Below are 16,222 nucleotides of genomic sequence, written 5' to 3'. Positions count from 1 at the left end.
ATAGACATTTTAACAATATTTGTGCTTCCAACCGTGAACATGGAGTATCGTCTTTCCATTACTTTGTGTCCTCTTCAATTTCTTTCATCAGTGTTTTACAGTGTTCAGATTACAAGTTTTTCACCTCTATGGTTAAGTTTATTCCTAAGGTATCTTATTATCTTTGGTGCAATTGTAAATGAGACTATGTTCTTAATTTCTCTTTCTGCTGCTTCATTATCAGTGCATAGAAATGCAACAGATTTCTGTACATTGAGTTTGTATCCTGTGACTTTACTGAATTCATGAATCAGTTCACCAATTTTTTTGGTGGAGTCATTCAGCTTTTCTATATAGAGTATCATGTCATCTGCAAATAGTGAAAGTTGTACTTCTTCCTTACTGGCTTGGATTTATTTTTGTTGTCTGATTGCTGTGGCTAGGACTTCCAGTAATATGTTGAATAAAAGTTGTGAGAATGGGCATCCCTGTCTTGTTCCTGGCCTTAGGGGAAAAGCTCTCAGTTTTTCTCTATTGAGGATGATGTTAGCTGGTGGTTTTTCACAGATGGCCTTTATGATGTTGAGTCATGCTCCCTCTAAACCTGCTTTGCTGAGGATTTTTATCATGAATGGATGTTGTACTTTGCCAAATGCTTTTTTGGTGTCTATTGAAATGATCAAATGGTTCTCATCTTTTCTCCTAAGGATGTGATGTGTCACATTGATTGATTTGTGAATATTTCCTTACAATACAGGAAAAAGTTGTCCTTGATCATCGTAAATAATGTTTTTAATGTGTTGTTGAATTCATTTTGCTAGCATTTTTTTGAGAATTTTTGCATCAATGTTTATCAGAGATATTGGCTTATAGTTTTCTCTTTTTAGTACTGTTTTCATCTGGTTTTGGTATCAGGGTAATGCTGGCCTCATGGAATTAATTTGTAAGTTTTCCTTCCTCTTCCACATTTTGGAATAGTTGGAGAAGACTAAATATTAGGTCTTCTTTAAATGTTTGTTGGGATTTGCCTATGAGGCCATCTGGTTCTACACTTTTGTTTGTTGGGAGCTTTTTGATTGTTGACTCAATTTCTTTGCTGGTCTGTTCAAACTTTCTGTTTCTTCCTGTTTCAGTTTTGGCAGTTTATATGTTTCTAGAAACTTACACATTTCTTCTAGGTTGTCCAATTTGTTGGCATATAGTTTTTCATAATATTCTCTTCTGATTATATTTCTGTGGTATTTGTTGTTAATTCTCCTCATTTGTGATTTTATTTATTTGAGTTCTTTCTAATTTCTCCTTGGTAAGTCTGGGTAGAGGTTCATCAATTTCATTGAATTTTTCAAAGGACCAGCTCCTAGTTTCATTGATCTGTTGTGTTGTAGTTTTGTTTTTAGTAACTATATCATTTGTTTCTGCTCTGGTCTTTATTATTTCCTTCCTTCTGCTGGTTTTAAGTCTTGTTTGTTGTTATTTTTCTAGCTCCTTTAGGTACAAAGTTAGGTTGTCTATTGGAGATTTTTCTTGGTTCTTGTGGTATGCCTATATTGCTATAAACTTCACTCTTAGAACTGCTTCCCCATGTGAGCTCCTTGATGAGAGGGCCTGTTTCTCTTGTTTGCTGTTTTCGACGATTGTGCTTTATTTTCATGTACTTTAAATTTTTTATTTTATTTTCTTGTTCACCCATTCATTGTTTAGTAGCATGTTGTTTAACCACCATGTATTTGTGCTATTTTCAGTTTTTTTCTTGTGGTTGACATCTAGTTTCATGGAACTGTGGTAAGATAATATGCATGGTATGATCTAGATCTTGAATTTGTTGAGGTTTGGTTTGTGGGCTAGTATGTGATATATTCTAGAGGGTGGAATGTTCTGAATATATCTGTTAAATCCATTTGGTCCAGTGTGTCATTCAAAGCCACTATTTCCATGTTGATTTTCTGTTTAGATAATCTGTCCATTGACGTAAGTGGTGTATTGAAGACCCCTACTATTATTGTGTTATTATTGATTAGTTCTTTTATGTTTGTTATTAAATTTTTTATGTATTTGGGTGCTCCTATTTTGGGTGCATAAATATTTACAATTACAAACCCTTTTATCATTACATAGTTTTCTTTGTTGTCTCTTTTTACAGTTTTTGTTTTAAAGTCTATTTTGTTTGGAAAAAAGTACTGTTACTCCAGCTTTCTTTTGATACCCATGCATATGACAGATGTTTCTCCAACCCTTATCAATCTGTAGGTGTTTTCAGGTTTAAAATGAGTCTCTTATAGGCCGCATATTGATGGATCTTGTTTATATATATATTTTTATTTTTTTGTTTATATTTTTTGATCCATTCTATTCCCTGTCTTTAATCAGAATGCTTAGAACATTTACATTCCAATAACTGACATATATGTATTTTTTGCCATTTTATTACTTAGTTTGTGGTTGTTTCTAAAGATTTTCTCTGATCCTTTCTTTTCTTCCTTTCTTCCTTTCATATTTATCTAATTTTCTTTAGTGATATATTTGAATTTCTTTCTCTTTATTCTTTGCATGTATATAAGATTTTTTATAGATAGTTACCATTAGATTTGTTTATAACCTCTTCTGCATATAGCAGTCTACATTACATTTATGGTTCTTTGTGTTTGAAACCATTCTTCTCTCCTCCCCACATTTTAGGTACATGTGATTATATTTAATAACACTTTTTTTTAGTTACTTGACTGTTTTTTTTTTTTTTACAGAAATATTCATTTGTACTGCTTTTTTGTTTCTTTACTACTGTTACTTTTGGTCTCTCCTTTCCACTCAGAGAGTCCCTTATACTATTTCTTGAAGAGCTGGTTTAGTGGTCATGAACTCCTTTAGTTTTTGTTTAGATGATCTGTCATATAAAAAGAGATAAAGAGAAACTCTTTATCTCTCCTTCTATTCTGGATTATAGCCTTGCTGGATAGAATATTCTTTGCTACAGATTTTTCCCCTTCAGTACTTTGAATATGTCATGTCACATCCTTCTGACTTGCAAAGTTTCTATTGAAAAATCTGCTAGCCTTATGTGTTTTTCATTTAAGTTTCTGACTTCTTTTGTCTTGCTGCTTTTAGATTTTTTTCTGTATCATTATATTTTGTAAATTTAATTGCAATAAGTTTCTATGTGGGTCTGCTTTTGTTGATTTTGTTGGCATCTTTTTGTGCCTTCTGGATCTGGATATCTGTTTCCTTCCCCAGACTAGGGAAGTTTTTGGCTATTATTTTACAAATAAATTTTCTTTTCTTTTTTTTTCAAATAAATTTTCTATCTCCTTTTATCTCTCTTCTTCTAAAACTCCTGTAATACAAATGTTATTATATTTGATGGAGTCACCGAGTTCCCCAAGCCTATTCTCATTTTGCATAGTACCTTTCTCTCTTGTTCAGTTTGATTGCTTTCCATTATGCTGTCTTCTAGGTCACTAATCCATTCCTCTACTTCTTCCATCCTGCTGTTCATTCCATCAATCATGTTTCTGATTTCATTTATTGAGCCCTTTATCTCTGCTATGCTATTCCTTGTCTCTGTGTTAAGGGTGTCACTCATGTATTCCACTCCTTAGTGGAACTCCAAGTTCAGTGGTGAGTATCCTTATAATCATTGCTTTAAATTCTCTATCATGCATATTACTTATAACTGCTTCATTTAGATCTCTGACTGTGGCCTTGTCCTGTTCTTTCACTTTGGATAAATTTCTCTGTCTCCTCATTTGTTTGCCTCACTCTCTGTGTTAAGAAAGTCAGCTATACCTTCTGATTTTGAAAGTAGTAACTTTATAAAGAGGTCCTGTAGTGCCCCACAGTGCATTGTCCCCTGTTCAGCAGATCCTGGCCAGGACCGCCTAGAAATAAACCTAACCCAAGAGGTGAAAGACCTGTAATCTGGATGCTGTAAGACACTGATGAAAGGAATTGAAGAGGACACAAAGAAATGGAAAGACACTCCATGTGCATGGACTGGAAGAACAAATATTGTTAAAATGTCTACACTACCCAAAGCAATCTATACATTTAATGCAATCCCTATAAAAATATCAACAGCATTTTTCACAGAACTAGAACAAACAATCCTAATTTTCATGGAATCATAAAAGATCCCAAATAACCAAAGCAGATTTGTAAAGCCTGGTTTTACAAACTCATGGAATTCAGCCCTTCTGGTTTTTAAAGTCAAATTGTATGTGTACTAGTCTTCCCCATGTGAGCTCCTTGATGAGAGGGCCTGTTTTTCTGTCCTCTTGACACCTGCAGCTCCCTCAGTCCTGTGGGCAGCCTTGCTCTGCCTTTTAGACCTACCTGACCTTTCAGTTCTAGCTTCTTTATATTTAGTTGTAGAGTTTGTCCACTCTTTGGATCACTCTCTGCTTTATTTACTTGGATATGGATGATATCTAGTTGAAAATGTGGGGTGATGAGCTCAGGGTCCTCTTACTCAACTATCATCCCAACATCCCTCTGCTACCCTTTTTGATGCCTCTTTGTGTCATGGAGATCTGGCAAATATTATATTTTTATGCTATATAGTTTTAATGTTTAATTCTTTTTTTTAAAAAGATTTGTTTATTCATTCATTCATTCATTCATTCATTCACGAGAGACCCAGGGAGAGAGGCAGAGACATAGGCAGAGGGGAACCTGATGTGAAACTCGACCCCAGGACCCCAGGGTCATGCCCTGAGCCAAAGGCAGATGCTCAACTACTGAGCTACCCAGGTGCCCCTGTTTAATTCTTTTTTATCAAGATTATTTCCACTTTAAAAAAGTTGATGTCTCCCATTTTTCCTGTTTTTATTTTCACTCAAGATATTTATACTCTTTGCTTTCTTCCACCCTATTTCCTGTTTATGTTAAATATACTCTGATCCATAAGGTTCTGGCTATAATCCATTCATGAGGATTACATCAGTTTGAGAAGCTTGCATTGTCTTAAAGTATTGTCTAACTAAGATAATAAGTAGACTCACACTCTGTCAAATGTAACCTAACTTTATGAAGGATTTACAAATGAAACGTGAATTTCTTTGAAAAGTTCTGATTTATGGGATCTACTTTTTCTTCAAAATTCCATACCTGCACAAGCAATTGGTTAATGGATACTTGCCTTTTTTAATTATAATACTGTGCTTGCTGCTGGGTTCAGGAGAGCTGAAGAAAGACAGCATAGTTGTATGAAAGTTTCTCTCTTCAAACAAATTGTAGGCTTATTTTGGAGACTAGTTAGAAATTCAAAAGGCAACTGAAAATAATAGTAGACAGAACTTACTCAAGTAATGAGATATGTTTAGCAGACAATGTACTTGCAGAGCAGTGATTTTTAAACTATTGTGGGGCTCACAGATTTCTTTGTGATGATAACTATGGACACTTCCCCTAGAAAAGAGTGAGAGCATTAAAGTAGGATATTAGGTTAAATCATATGTGTCAGTCAAGATTCTCGTGAGAAACAGATTTTACTCCAAAAGTTTAAGATACTGGGATGCCTGGGTGGCACAGCAGTTGAGCATCTGCCTTTGGTTCAGGGCATGATCCTGGTCCAGATATTGAGTCCCACATCAGGCTTCCTGTGGGGAGTCTGCTTCTCCCTCTACCTATGTCTCTGGCTCTCTCTTTGTGTCTCTCATGAATAAACAAATAAAATCTTTTAAAAAAATAAGTTTAAGATACTTCAATAGAAGGACAATTCACTGAGGAATGAGCAGATTTGGGGGAACCAAAACTAAAAGTAAATATTGAGGCATCCAAAGTGTAGTAGCATCAGAAATTTATTATTATTGTTTTCCTTCTTTGAGGAGCTAATAGAGGGCCTGTGAACACTGGGATCATGGAGGGAGGGCTATCTGATGGGAAAGCTGCAGCTGTTGTCAGAGAATCAGTACTAAGCTGGATGGAGTAAGGAAGAAATACCTAGATTTTCCTCTCCTCCCAACCTCCAATATTCTACCAGTGGGAAGCTAACCAATAAAGGGTCCCAGCGACATAATCCATGGGGGTCAGCATTCTTGGGTACAGACTAGGAAAGGCAAAGGTGCAAAAGGAACCTGGGTTGGGAAGGAGCACAGCAAACAGAATTGAACCAGCATAGTATTCTTTAGGATGATGCCTTCTTTTGTAGTCCATACAGTTGTAGAGTGACATAAAGCTACACAAATGTTGAAGTTACATCATAAACAGCGTCTTTGTGCTTTATTTCGCTCTTCTACAAAGAATTTCTTTGTTTTATGGTTTGTGACTGAACTGATAGTGAGGGCAGAGAGGCTCATCCTACTGGAGTCATAAGATAAAAAGTAAAGGGGAAAGCAGTTTTGTTTGTTAAATGATTTACCTTTGCCCCTCACTTGTATAAAATGAGGCTCAAACTCAAGATTATAAACTTTCAGAATTATTATTTCTGATTTTTTCCATCCAGGACCCATGCTTTAGGCAGGGTGTGCTTCATGAGTGTGCAACCTGTGCAGTTGCCCAAAGCCCTGTGTTCAAAAGGGTTCCATACATGCTAAATGCTCTGTTGTCACTGTCTTGGAATTCTTATTAATATTTGTTGTTGTTGCATATAGCTGTAGTTTATTCATTTTTGTTGCTAAATAGTATTTCATATTATAGTCACATCACAATTTATCATTTTTTTAGATTCCACATATAAGTGGAATCATATGGTATTTCTCTTTCTCTGTCCAATCTGACTTATTTCAACTAGTGTTACACACTTTGAATCTATCCACATTGTTGCAAATGGCAAGATCTCATCCTTTTTATGGCTAAGTAATAGTCCATTTATGTATTTACCACCTCTTCTGTATCCATTCATCTATCAATGGACATTTGGGTTGCTTCCATATTTAGCTGTTGTAAATGATGCTGCAATAAATGTAGGGGTGTATATATCTTTTTGAATTAGTATTTTTGTTCTCTTTGGATAAATACCCAGTAACGGAATTACTAGATCCCACGATATTTCTATTTTTAATTTTTTGAGGAACTCCAATACGGTTTCCACAGTGGTTGTAGCAATTTACATTCCCACCAACAGTGCATGAGAGATCCCTTTTCTACACATCCTTGTCAGCACCTCTTATTTCTTGTCTTGTTACTGTGACTGGTTTGAGGTGATAGCTGATGATTTTATTTCCCTGATGATTAACAATGTTGGGCATCTTTTCATATGCTTATTGGACATCTGTATGTTTTCTTTAGGAAAACATCTATTCAGGTCCTCTGATCATTTTCTATTTTGATAGGCATTGCATTCAATCTATAGATTGCTTTGGATGGTATAGATATCTTAACAATAGTAATTCTTCCATTCCATGAGCATGGTATTGCTTTCCATTTGATTGTGTTGTCTTCAATTTCTTTCATCGTTGTCTTAGAGTTTTCAGAGTGCAGGTCTTTCTCCTTCTTATTTAAGTTTATTCTTAGGTATTTTATTCTTTTTAGTACAATTGTAAATGAGATGGTTTTCTTAATTTCTCATTCTGCTGCTTTGTTATTAGTGTATAGAAATGTAACAGATTTCTGTATATTAATTTTATATACTGCAACTTTACTGAGGTCATTTATTTGTTCTAACAGTTTTTTGTGGAGTTTTTAGGATTGCGTTTTGATTGGAGCATTTAGTTGATTTAAATTTAAATTATTGATAGGTATGTACTTATCAACATTTTGCTAATTGTTTTCTGGTAGTTTTTGTAGTTCTTCCATGTTCCTTTTTTCTTCTCTTCCCTTGTGGTTTTGATGACTTTATTTAGTGTTATGCTTATATTCCTTTCTCTTAATTTTTTGTGGATCTATTATTGGTTTTGGGTATATGGTTGTTCCCATGGGGTTCATATATGTACGCCATACATCCTATGTGTATGGCAGTCTACATTAAGTTGGTGGTCACTTTAGTTCAAACACATTCTAAAAGCACTCCAATTTTACTTCCCCCTCTGTTTTATGTATATGATATCATCTTTTACACCTTTTTATTTTAGGTAGGTCCTGACTGAGTTTTGTATATATGATTGGACTTTACAGCTTTTGTATTTTAACCTCCACATTGGCTTTATAAGTGATTAATCTGCTGCCTTTACTGTATGTTTGCTTTTACCAGTGAAATTTTTTTTCCTTTCACTATTTTTTCACTTTAGGTTATGACCTTTACTTTCTACTTAAATAATTCCCTTTAACATTTCTTATAAGGCTAGTTTAGTGGTGATGAACTCCCTTAACTTTTATGTAGGTTACTATTTCTCCTTCAGTTCTGAATGACAGTCTTCCCAGGTAGAGTATCCTTGATTATAAGAAAAAAACTTATAACCAAGGATAACTTTTCTCCTCTCAGCACTCTGAATATATTAGGTCACTATCTTCTGGTCTGCAAAATTTCTGCTGAAAAACCAGCTGATAGCCTTAAGGGATTTTCCTTATATGTCTTTGCTTTTCTTTTGCTGCTTTTAAGATTCTCTCTCTTTATCTAATTTTGGCTTTTATAATTATTATGTGTCTTGGTGTGGACCTTTTTGGGTTCATCTTGTTTGAGGTTCTCTGTACTTCCTGGACTTGGATGTCTGTGAATTCTTGGTGATTTTGAAAAGAGGTCCCATATCTTCATTTTGCACTAGACCCAGAAAATTATATAGTTGATTCTCTCTTCAGGTTATGGCAATATCTCACTACTCTCTAGAGGAGATGTTTATATATTGTTATTGAAAATAGTAAAAATGATAATCTTATCTATCAATTTTCTACTGAGAAATTCTAAGTATTCAAGATATTGCATTTTTTTCTTTTCCACCACATTTTCTGATACACTAAAGAGATACGAACATACTTGAATCTAGATAAGGAAATAGAACATAACTGATATGCCAAAGATATGGGCCAAATTAATACTGAGGTTAGAAGTAGAACCAAGAGGTTTTGACTCCTGCCTTCAAGCATCATTAATCCCTGAAGTGTCTGGATGCTATGGATTTTAGAGCATAACCAACCAACAGCAATACACAGAATACTTGTTTCACTTTCTTTCTCTCAGAAAATATATGGGCCTCAGTAAAATACACATTGAGAGCTCTAGGTAGGGAGGAGGGAATAAACTTAAGCCATGACCTGCAGAAGTTGATGGAAATATCTTTGGGTCAACCAAAGAGAGTCCTAATGGAGGGTCTATGCAGCCACCAGGAATCCAAATCTAATGTGATTCAGGTCTGTGGGAATCATATGGGATATCTTTGCTGGGCACTTCTTAATATGAATATCAGGCAATTATCTTTAGTATTTCCTTTTTTATGCTCTAAAGTATTGATTTAAAAAAATCTGTTAAACACATCTTTTGATTCTGCATGTTTGTACAAAAGGAACTACCAGAAGCAGTTCTTTTGTTATTTTCTGTACTTCAGCATCTCTGGCATGAAGGACAAGTATTATGAGTTGGCTTGGCAACCAGAGACCTGTGCATTTTTCCTTCCAGAATTTCAACACTGGATATGTAGTCAATGAGCTTTCTTCTAATAACCTATTAATAAGGAAAGTTTTTTTTTTTAGGGGGCAATGTCAGCAAAATGGCAGCATATGCATTACTAGTGCTTGTCAAACTCCTCCCCACAAGAAACATCAATTGGAACAATTATCCACACTCAAAAATACCTTCACATAATCAAATAATTCCATGCAAGGGATTATAGCACCTGGGAAAGTACAGAAATTAGAAAAGTTATATTGAGAAGGGTAGAAAAGATAGGTTCACATAGTAAGTAAGGAGATTGAATCAATAATCAAAAACTTCCCAAGAAAAAAAACCCAGGACCAATTATTTCACTGGTGAATTCCACCAAACATTTAAAGAACTAACACTAATCCTTCTCAAACTCTACTGAAAATTTGAAGAGAAATGAATACTCCCAAATTCATTTTATGAGGCCATGTTCCCCGGTACCAAAGCCAGATAAAGACACTACCAGAAAAGAAAACCAAAGGCCAATATCTCTGATTAATTAGATGCAAATTTCTCATCAAAAATACTAACAAATTGGGGCACATGGCTGGCTCAGTCAGTGGAGTGTGTGACTCTTGATCTTGGGTTTATGAGTTTGAGCCCGATGTTGGGTGTAGAGGTTACTTAAAAATAAAATCTGAAAAAAGAACTTTAGCAAACTGAGTTCAAGAACACATTAAAATGATCATATACCATTATCAGGTGGAATTTATTCTTGGGATGCAAGGATGATTCAGCATATGCAAATCAACACTTAAAAAAGAATGGTGGATAAAAATCACGTGGTCATCTCACTAGGTGCAGGAAAATAATTTGACCAAATTTAACATCCTTTCATGATAAAAAAAAAAAAAACTCTCAACAAATTGGGTAGAGAAAGAACATACCTTAACATAATAAAGGCCATATATCTAAAACCCACAGCTAACATCATACTTCACAGTGAAAGGTTGAAAGCTTGCTTATTAGTATCAGGAGCAGGACAAGAGTATCCACTCACCATTCTGTCCAACATAGTATTGGAACCCCTACCTAAAGCAATTAGGCAAGAAAAAGAAATAAAAGACATCCAAATCAGCAAGGAATAAGTAAAATTTTCTTTGTTTGGAGATTATACAATTTTATATATATAAAATACTTAAAGACTCTACTAAAAAGCTTTTACAACTAATAAATAAATTCAGTAGAGTTGCAGTATACAAAACTCAACATATAAAAACCAATTGTGGTTTATACACTAACAACGACCTATCTGAAAAAGAAAGAAAATAATCCCATTTATAAAAGTATCAGAAACAATAAAATACTTCAGAATAAACTTAACCTAGGAGGTAAAAGTTCTGTACACTGATGATTACTAGACATTGATGGAATCAAATGAAGAAGGTACAAATGAATGAAAGATATCTCAAGTTCATGGATTGGAAGTATATAGATTAGAAGAATTTAGAAATGTCTGTACTACCCAAAACCATCTAAATGTTCAATGTTATCTCTATCAAAATTCCAATGGCATTTTTCACAGAAATAGAAAAAAAGCCTAAAATTTGTGTGGAGTCACAAAAGACGCCAGATAGCCAAAACAGTCCTGAAGAAGAACTAGGTGAAGGTATTACACGTTCAGATTTCAAACTATACTACAAAGCTATAATAATAGAAATAATATGGTACTGGCATAAAGACAGACATATAGACCAGTGGCACTGAATTGGGGGCTCAGAATTAAACTCATACATATACAGCCAACTAATTATTAACAAGAGAGCCAAGAATACTCAATGGGGAAAGGAGGGAAAACTGGATAACCACATGCAAAAGAATGAAATTGAAACCCTGTTTTACAATGTCACTAAAATAACCTCAGAGGGATTAAAGGCAGGTCTCAGATGTGAGACTAGCAACAATAGAATTACTAGAAGAAATCTCTTTGACATTCGTTTCAGCAATAACTTTTTTTGGATATTACACCAAAAGCACAAGCAGGAAAGACAACAATAGATAAGTAAGACTGCTTTAATTTTTTTGAATAAATTTATTTTTTATTGGTGTTCAATTTGCCAACATACAGGATAACACCCAGTGCTCATCCCATCAAGTGCCCCCTCAGTGCCCATCACCCAGTCACCCCCACCCCCTCCTCACCTCCCTTTCTACCACCCCTAGTTCGTTTCCCAGAGTTGAGTCTCTCATGTTCTTTCTCCCTTTCTGATATTTCCCACTCATTTTTCTCCTTTCCCCTTTATTCCCTTTCACTATTTTTTATATTCCCCAAATGAATGAGACCATATAATGTTTGTCCTTTTCCGATTGACTTATTTCACTCAGCATAATACCCTCCAGTTCCATCCACGTTGAAGCAAATGGTGGGTATTTGTCGTTCCTAATGGCTGAGTAATATTCCATTGTATACATAGACCACATCTTCTTTATCCATTCATCTTTCGATGGACACCGAGGCTCCTTCTACAGTTTGGCTCTTGTGGACATGGCTGCTATAAACATCGGGGTGCAGGTGTCCCGGCGTTTCATTGCATCTGTATCTATGGGGTAAATCCCCAGCAGTGCAATTGCTGGGTCGTAGGGCAGATCTATTTTTAACTCTTTAAGGAACCTCCACACAGTTTTCCAGAGTGGCTGCACCAGTTCACATTCCCACTAACAGTGCAAGAGGGCTCCCCTTTCTCCGCATCTTCTCCAACATTAGTTGTTTCCTGTCTTGTTAGTTTTCCCCATTCTCACTGGTGTGAGGTGGTATCTCATTGTGGTTTTGATTTGTATTTCCCTGATGGCCAGTGATGCGGAGCATTTTCTCATGTGCTTGTTGGCCATGTGTATGTCTTCCTCTGTGAGATTTCTGTTCATGTCTTTTGCCCATTTCATGATTGGATTGTTTGTTTCTTTGCTGTTGAGTTTAATAAGTTCTTTATAGGTCTTGGATACTAGCCCTTTATCTGATAGGTCATTTGCAAATATCTTCTCCCATTCTGTAGGTTGTCTTTTAGTTTTGTTGACTGTATCTTTTGCTGTGCAGAAGCTTCTTATCTTGATGAAGTCCCAATAATTAATTTTTGCTTTTGTTTCTCTTGCCTTCATGGATGTATCTTGCAAGAAGTTGCTGTGGCCAAGTTCAAAAGGGTGTTGCCTGTGTTCTCCTCTAGGATTTTGATGGAATCTTGTCTCACATTTAGATCTTTCATCCATTTTGAGTTTATCTTTGTGTATGGTGCAAGAGAGTGGTCTAGTTTCATTCTTCTGCATGTGGATGTCCAATGTTCCCAGCACCATCTATTGAAGAGACTGTCTTTTTTCCAGTGGATAGTCTTTCCTCCTTTGTCGAATATTAGTTGACCATAAAGTTGAGGGTCCACTTCTGGGTTCTCTATTCTGTTCCATTGATCGTTGTGTCTGTTTTTGTGCCAGTACCACACTGTCTTGATGACCACAGCTTTGTAGTACAACCTGAAATCTGGCATTGTGATGGCCCCTGCCTCTGGTTTCCTTTTACAATATTCCCCTGGCTATTTGGGGTCTTTTCTGACTCCACACAGATCTTAAGATAATTTGTTCCAACTCTTTGAAGAAAGTCCATGGTATTTTGATAGGGATTGCATTAAATGTGTAAATTGCCCTGGGTAACCTTGACATTTTCACATTATTAATTCTTTAAATTAAAGAACTTTTGCACAGCATAAGTAACAATCAACAGAGTGAGAAAGCAACTTGTGAAATGAGAGAGGATATTTGCAAATCATATATCTCATTAAGGGTCAGTATCCAAAATATATAAGGAACTCATATGACTCAATAGTAAAAATCCAAACAATCCAATTAAATAAATTGGCAGAGGGCTTGAATGGACATTTTTCCAAAGAAGACATACAAATGACCAATAGGTACATGAAAAGATGTTCTGCATCATTAATCATTAGGAAAATGCAAATCAAACCATAAGAAGCTATTCCTTCACAACTGTTAGAATGGCTATTATCAAAAAGTCAAGAGACAGCAAGCGTTGGTGAGGATGTAGACAAAGGGAGCCCTTGTGCATTATTGGTGGAGATGTAAATTGGTGCAGCTGCTGTGGAAAATAGTATGGAGGCTCCTCGAAAATTCAAAAATTGAAAATCTACCATACAATCCAGCTATTCCACATCTGAGCATATATATAAAGGAAATAGAATCATTATCTTGAAGTCAGGTCTATACTCACATGTTTGTTGCTGCATTATCCACAATAGCTAAGATCTACACAACCTAAATGTCCACTGGTGGATAAATGGATAAAGAAAGTGTGGTACATATACACAATGAAATATTACTCAGCCACAAAAAAGAAGGAAATCCTGCCCTTTGCAACATGCTCCCGCACCTGCACAACAGCTGGTCGGTGGATCGGGCCATCCTTTCAGAGGAGGACCCCATGGTGGTCATCTGCTTTGGACACGACTGGGACCCCATGTGTATGAAGATGGATGAGGTGCTGTACAGCATGGCCGAGAATGAACAAGCACATCATGATTGACCTGGATACTGGTAACAACAACAAGATCAACTGGGCCACGGAAGACAAACAGGAAATGATAAACGCCATCGAGACTGTGTACGGGGCACCTAGAAAAGTCATGGTCTGGTCGTGTCTCCAAAGGACTACTTCATGAAGTACAATACTGAGCTCAGCCCAATCTCCATGCACAGAAGTGGTGCAAAATCATTTTCATGTGGAAATATTTGAAACTATTTAAAGCCTTAGAGAAAGTATTTGGCACTTGATGGGATGAGCACTGAGTGTTATACTATATGTTGGCAAATTGAATTTAAATTTTAAAAAAAGAAAAAAAAAGAGAAAGAAAGCATTTGGAAGAGAACTCAAAGCTCAAGGACATGGAGGGTCTTTGCAGTAGGGGTTGCATGGCATCAACTCTCTGCCTGCCTGGCCATTGTATTTCTATATTAGCAAATGTCCGTAATATCTGGCTGACATAAATAAAATACGCAGGGATGGAAAAAAAAGATAGACGTTCATGGCTTATACTAAGTGAAATAATTCAGATGGAGAATACTACGTATTCTTACTTCTATGTGGAAATTAGAAAACCCCACTCCTAGAAATAGAGATTAGAATGCTGGTTTCCAGAGGCTGGAGGAGTTGTAGGAAGGGGATATGTTGGACAAAGAGTACAAACTTTCAGCTATGAGATGAGTAAGTTCTGGGAAATTCAATGTACAGCATGGTGACTATAATTAACAATACTATATTATATACTTGAAGGTTGTTAAGAGAGTAAATCTTCAATGTTATGACAACAATAACAAAAACGTAATTATGTGAGGGCATAGAGGTGTTAGCTTACCTTATTGTAGTGATTATTTTGCAATATATGTGTATCAGATCATCATGTTATAAACCTTAAACAAATGTCAATAATATCTCAGTGAAGCTGGGGAAATTCTTTAATTAATGAAACTATTTCAAAAGATTTACAAAAAACAAGTTTTCACTTAAATTTAACATTAATAGCTGAAATATGGCCCTAGAAATATTTATTGACTAAGAGAATATCTCTTCAGGTTTCTCTTCATTTTAAATTTAATACTTTTCTTTGAACATTGTGCATTAGGCTCATTCACATTAAAAAAAAATAGACATGGTGTTAAAAATCCAAGCCAATAAGATATGAAATTAAAGGCAAATTAATTCAAGAGAAAAATTTAAAAATGTATTTGTTGTTGCATTTTAAGGTTTTGTATTATAAATTGTTTTGATTTGTATCATCAGAGATTTCTAGAAATAACTGTTTCAAACACCAGACTCCAGATGGATGGATTTAAGCTGTTGCCTTCTAAAGATAGAAAAATTTCTGTTAAATCAAATTTATGATGTCAAAATTATAGAACTAAGTCAATGATTTGTTCAAAAATACTTATGAATAGTCACTAATACTTTTAATATTCCTGTCAATAGACAGTAACAATTTTAATTCTTGAAATCCATTTACATTGATTTTGTGATTATTGGCCATATTCTCCAGATTCTGAATTTACTTTCTATCTCTAATATTGTCTTCTTCTGGTCATAGGTTGAGTTAGTGATTAAGGAAAAGAAAATCTATTCCCTCAGTCTGACTTTGGCCCTGTTAGATTGTCATTCTCTCTGACATGGCAAAGAAAGCTCAGCTGACAGTTTTTATGACAAGAACAGCATTCTCTCATATGTATTCTAGTACCCTACTTCAAAGCAAACTTTCATTTCAACAGTCTCAGTAGAATAACACATTTGTCTTTTATTTGTCTCAATACTGAGTCAAGGAAGCTTTCTATACCAGCAGTTTTCCCAAAGAAGGGGAAAAAATTCAACATTAAAAACAACCACCTACACAGTCCTCTAAACACGGCTTTCTGAGTTAAAGTATAAAAGATTTGCAATGAGAGAAAATCACATAGAATGTCTATTTCTGTGTAGAGACAAGGAACTAAAGAGGAAACCCAAAATAGGAGGGATGGAAGCAGAGCTGCCAGTGACTCAGTAGGGGACCTTTCGTAAATCACTTAACCTGGTCTCAGCGCCTTTCAAACTAATCCAGACCTGCCCTCACCTCCCAACCCCTTAATCCCTTCGTCCCATTTCTATTTCTTCCCTTGCTTCCTTTGGGCCCCTGCTACTTCCCTCCCCCTTCTCTCCCTGTGACTAAACAGATTTCTTTTCTTAATACCTTTCCTGGGTAGATTTTTTTCTTCCCT

General features: G+C 35.5%; 1 pseudogene; it reads left to right on the top strand.

The window, feature by feature from the left end:
• LOC129517849 (thioredoxin-like protein 4A) overlaps positions 1-14,216 on the top strand; it is a 38,562-nt pseudogene extending 24,346 nt beyond the window's left edge.
• Positions 14,217-16,222: the final 2,006 nt, after the last annotated feature.

This window comes from Nyctereutes procyonoides, unplaced genomic scaffold, assembly GCF_905146905.1.
Source record: "Nyctereutes procyonoides isolate TBG_1078 unplaced genomic scaffold, NYPRO_anot_genome, whole genome shotgun sequence".
Classification (NCBI taxonomy): Eukaryota; Metazoa; Chordata; class Mammalia; order Carnivora; family Canidae; genus Nyctereutes; species Nyctereutes procyonoides.
This window is presented reverse-complemented; position numbering and strand designations above follow the sequence as displayed.